This window comes from Argentina anserina, chromosome 2 (genome assembly GCF_933775445.1).
Source record: "Argentina anserina chromosome 2, drPotAnse1.1, whole genome shotgun sequence".
NCBI classification, from domain to species: Eukaryota; Viridiplantae; Streptophyta; class Magnoliopsida; order Rosales; family Rosaceae; genus Argentina; species Argentina anserina.
The window spans coordinates 4,678,534-4,684,533 of record NC_065873.1 but is presented as its reverse complement, the minus strand read 5'-3'; positions in this window follow the sequence as shown (position 1 = coordinate 4,684,533).

Below are 6,000 nucleotides of genomic sequence, written 5' to 3'. Positions count from 1 at the left end.
GCTAGAATAGCTTTGAAGTTTGAAATTAAGCTTTGTCCTTGTAGTTCTAATATAATTTATAAGTCATTCATGTATATTGGTAGTGGCTGAAAAATGAAGAAAAAGAAAGTGTAATGGGTGGCCTTAGTAGTATGGGCACACCTAGTGAAGTTTGAATTGGATCAAGTAATATTTCTGTGATTGGAACCATGATCAGGAAACATGATTATGGGTTCTTGTTTACGGTATTGTTATAATAAGTTAAGTACATGATTGAAAGTATGCAAGTGTGTGTTGGAATTGAAATGAAGGGACATTGGTATATCTCTTGGGTGTCCATAGTAATTTTGTTTAATTACTATGTCACCAATTTTGAACATAAGAATAATCATAAGTATTGATCGATATTGCATATTCGATTTCTATCGCGTTTTTGTTTTGATTTGGTCAATGATGGTAAATTCTCGGATTATACGATTATTAGTCGTCGTGATTGTATATGACTGTAGTCAAGTCATTAATGACTGTTTAGTTGAACTACGAATGGCTTGATCCCTCGTAGAGGGTACGTAGGCAGCCCAAACAAGGTTTGGGTGCAGCCACAATCAAATTAGATTAGATTTCGGTTTACTGGTTTTAACGCATAATTAGGTTAATTATTGGGACGGGTCGTCTCATAATGTGCACTGCTTTGGCGATGCAACAGAATGGGCAACCGGTGGAGCAATATTTCACCAAACTCAAAAATATTTGGGTTGAAATTGATGTGAAACGTCCTTACATGATTAAGAATCAGGAGGATATTGTTTGGTACCAACACGAGAAGAAGCTTGAGCGAGTTCACCATTTCCTAAAAGCTCTTGATGCAAAGCATAACAGTGCGAAATGAGAATTGCTCCGAAAGACCGAACCTCCTAGCCAAATTACAGCTTTTACATATATCCGTAAAGATGAATCTCACCAGAAGAGTCTTCATCAGACACAAGTTGAAGTTTCTAGCCTTACTGTTCGTGCTAGATATCAAGCACCGCCTCTTCAGCAGGCCACTCCAGCTCCACTTCATCAACAAGGACCACCACCAGGCTTCGGGAATCAGCTCCGCCCTCCTTACACTTATTGTCATGATACTAACCATGCTCGTGCGACCTGTTGGAAGCTGTATCCACACCTTTGGCCTAAGAGGCCTAATTATCGTCCCAAGGAAAAAGTAGCTATTCAATTCATCCAGGAACCCGATATCTATGGTGTGGTTGGCCATGATCATCATACCACAAGAGGAGCAATATCTACCGCATCCATTATGGGTCGTGGAAAAATTGGTATGGCTTTAAATATTTCTAACTTTGTTGGTTTTGATACATGGATTATTGATTCTGGTGCGTCTGATCATATGACTTATGACAAATCTTATTTTTCCGTATTGTCTCTTCCACCAGTACCCTATGTTACTAATGCTAATGGTGAGGCCTTCCCCGTATTAGGGAAATGGTCAGTTCGTATTACTCACACAATAGAGCTTCACAATGTGCTATATATACCTGTTTTATCTCATCATTTGATATTTGTTCCTCAATTGAACACTGATGCTAAGTACTCTGTGACATTTTTTTCTATGTATGCGATATTTCAGGATCTTCTCACCGGGGAGTTAATTGGTCGGAGGTATCTGAGGGGCCGGTTGTTTCATCTGGATCAGACATATGCGGGGGAAAAACCAGGGGCACAGTCTCGGACCGCTTTAATCTCCACTTCTGACAAACTATGTGAAGTTTGGTTATGGAATCGACGCTTAGGGCATCCATCTTTTAGTGTTATGAAAAAAATCTATGCCTACTTTGTTTATTAGTGTGGATGAGTCACTTTTACGTTGTGAGACGTGTTTTCGGCAAGAGTCATCGATCTACTTATTCCCCTATTACTTCTAATAAACGTATTTTTCCTTTCGAATTAATTCATTCTGATGTTTGGGGACCCTCCAAAGAGTCTACTGTGTCAGAGATGCGGTATTATGTGTCATTTATTGATGATTGCACCTGTCTTTTATGGATTGTTCTCTTCAAAACTAAATATGAAGTTTTTCCCGCTTTTCAAGCCTTTTATACCACTGTCCAAACACAATATAATACCACAGTTAGAGTTCTTCGTTCTGATAATGGGGGGGGAATATGTGAATCAGGTCTTTCAGGAGTTCTTTAACACATATAGAATTGTTCATCAAACAACATGTCCTTATACACCTGAGCATAATGGAGTTTCTGAAAGGAAAAATTGTCATTTACTTGACATGGCTCGGTGTATTCATTTTAGTGCCCATATGCCCAAATATATTTGGGTGATGCTGTCATAACTTCCGCTCACCTCATTAATCGTCTTCTCTCTCGTGTCCTTCAGGGAAAAGTTTCGTATGAGGTGCTTGCATCTCATATCTCCTTACCCTCTTTTCATAATCTTCCTACCCCTGTTTTCGGTTGTGTTGCTTTTGTCCATCTTCCAAAACACCAGATGTCTAAGTTGGATGCCCGGGCCGTTAAATGTGTGTTTGTTGGGTATTGCGGACATCAGAAAGGGTACCAGTGCTATCATCCGCCTACCAAGAAGTACTATGTCACTATGGATGTTACTTTCTTTGAGTTATTTTCCCTCTTCTGATACTGCTCTTCAGGGGGAGAATTCATATTTTGACAAGCTGTATCATGGAGAGGGGGGAGACAAGTAAGCCAGTAGATATGGTGACAGGTTCAATTGAGATTACCAATGTGTCAGCTACACAGGCACCACCAGGTGATTCTGGTGTAGTCACTCCAGAGATTCAGGTACCAGAAGATGACAACACAACTGCTCCTCATGTCTCCCGTACTATTGTTTATACACCTGACCAATGCTCTCCTGGTACGGAAGATAACTCATCTGAAGTTAGTCATTCTATTTGGGCTAATACTAGTGAGGCTAATAGTAGACAATATGTCTTGTCAAATAGGTCTACTCGGGGTCAGCCAACAAAAAAATATGAACATACCCTTCAGACTAAAGCTAAGTATCATGTGACAAATTTTATGTCTACTAAAATATTATCTAAGTCATATGAATTATTTGTGAATCAAATATCTACTGTATCAGTACCTAACAAAGTGCATGATGCATTAGGAGATCCAAAATGGAGGAAAGCAATGGAGAAAGAGATGAAAGCATTACAAAAGAACAATACTTGGGAGCTTGTATCCTCACCACATGGCAAGAAGACTGTGGGATGTCGTTAGGTGTTTACAGTGAAGCATAATCCATATGGGTCAGTGAGCCAGTATAAAGCACACCTAGTAGCAAAAGGGTTCACCCATACATATGGCATAGACTATGATGAGACATTTGCACCTGTTGCAAAGATAAACACTATTCGGGTATTGCTCTTTTGTGCTGCTAGCTTAAACTAGCCACTTAGACAGTTTAATGTTAAGAATGCATTCCTTCATGGAGAACTTACATAAGAAGTGTACATGGATCTTCCAACTGGATATGCGACCGCTTCTCCAAATAACTTTGTATGCAGATTGAGAAAGTCTTTATATGGTCTTAAACAGTCACCTCGTGCCAATTCATGAGGAGAATTGGCTACAGATAGAGTAATTCAGACCACACATTATTTCTCAAACATCAACAAGGGAAGGTAATAGCCCTAATTATATATGTTGATGATATGGTAGTTACTGGGAATGATACTGTTGAGGTGGATAGATTACAGAAACAGCTAGCTACAGAGTTTGAGATGAAAGACCTAGGTACACTCAAGTACTTCTTGGGCATTGAGGTAGCCCGGGGAAGTGATGGTATCTATCTGTGTTAGAGGAAGTACATCATTGATCTACTAACAGAGACCGGTATGCTGGATTGCACTCTCATTGATACTCCTATTGAGTAGAACCCTCGGTTAGCAGAATATCCAGATCAAGTGCTTACTGAAAAACCTCGTTATTAGAGGCTAGTTGGACGCCTGATTTATTTATCACATACAAGACCAGATGTTACGTATTCAGTAAATGTAGTGAGTCAGTTCCTGCATAATCCCAGTGTGGACCACATGGATGTTGTTGTAAGGATTTTGAGGTACTTGAAGTCATCTCCAGGGAGAGGAGTAATGTTCTCTAATCACAATAATATCCTTGAGGTTTGTGGCTTCACAGATGCAGACTGGGCTGGAAATATAACAGATCGGAGATCTACATCAAGGTAGTTTACCTTTGTTGGGGGTAATCTTGTTACATGGAAGAGTAAGAAACAAAAAGTGGTAGCTCGATCTAGTGTTGAAGCAGAATACAGAGGTATGGCTCAAGGAGTGTGCGAATTATTATGGCTTAGAAATTTGCTACAAAATTTGGGTATTAAGCCTAAATGTGCGATGCATCTGTACTGTGACAACAAGACAGCTATTGATATTTCACAGAATCATGTGCAACATGATCGTACAAAACATGTGGAAGTTGATCATCACTTTATAAAAGAAAAGCTAGACGCAAAAATCATTAGTTTTTCTTTTGTTTCTACAGAAGAGCAACTTGCCGATATGCTCACAAAAAGAGTGTCTAAGAAGGCCTTTTATGATTCACTTAGCAAGTTGGGCATGGTTGATGTGTATGCGCCAACTTAAGAGGAAGTGTTAGCGTGAATGACTCCGTGAATCACGGTCGTGATTCACGGAGGGAATTAAGGGATGAATTGCTGTTAAAGTGTACGTTTACTAGATTATATATAAGACATTAGTGTGTATAGATGAATTAAGTGTAATATACTATTCTATTTGTAATTCTTGAAGAAACATGCAACGTGCAGAAAAACTCCTTTTACTCCATGCTCCAAATCCTATTAAGTCCTTTTGAGAATAATTTCTTGAATTTCTTGGTTAGGAATTTTTTTGTAATACTGTAATGCATCTTCCTACTCATTTTTGTTATACAGCGACAAACGTGACCCATGGACCAACTGTACCGATATTGTCCCAACTTAGTCACCTCACAGGTGTTGGGTTTTAATCACAAAAGGCCTCGGTACAATTGGTTATTATCCACCCACTTATAAGCTTTATTTTCTTTGTCACTTCTTAGATGTGAGATCTCTCCTCTCCAACACGCCCCCTCACGTGCAACCTAATTTTTAGGTCTACACGTGATAGATTAACATCCCACATACTGGGACGAAATAAACCATCCAATCGGAAACTCTCCGATGGCATGATAATGGCACCAATCTTGGGTCCATGACAAAGTGGCACCCAACTCGGGTCCACGACTGATTGGAGGCGCGACTGGAGAAGGACCCGCTCTGATACCATGTTAAACAGCGACAAGCGTGGCCCATGGACCAACTGTACCGATATTGTCCCAACTTAGCCACCTCACAGGTGTTGGGTTTTAATCACAAAAGGCCTCGGTACAATTGGTTATTATCCACATACTTATAAACTTTATTTTCTTTGTCACTTCTTAGATGTGGGATCTCTCCTCTCCAACAATTTTTACTCTTACTACATAGATCTGACCCCAAAACTTCCAAAACTAATGGAATTCCTTTAGCATAACTTAATACTTTAGTTGCTAAGTCGGAGAAATCATCTTTACATTCAATTCCTTTTAAGCCGTTGAAGTTGAAGAGCTTTAAAGCTTCTACACCATCTAATTCCTTGGCCTCATATATTTTCTTGATGTTATGAGCCTTTAGGCAATTCTCATCTCTTGTTGTTATGATCACTCTACTTCCTGTACCAAACCAAGCACACCCTCCAGCAAGTTTTCTTACTTGATTAAAGTGGTCAACATCATCAAGAACTAAGAGCTCTCTTTTTGGCTTAAGATTTCCTTCAGCAGATCGATTCCTTCATCAATATTGCTCACGTCAGGTGGATCCCTCTCTATAATCTTAGAAAGCAAATTGTTTTGTAGCTTGACAGGGCCTCCATGTATAGATGACTCTTCCCTAACATTTGCCAGGAAACGGCTATGTTCAAACTTATGGCTAATTGAATTGTAAACAGCT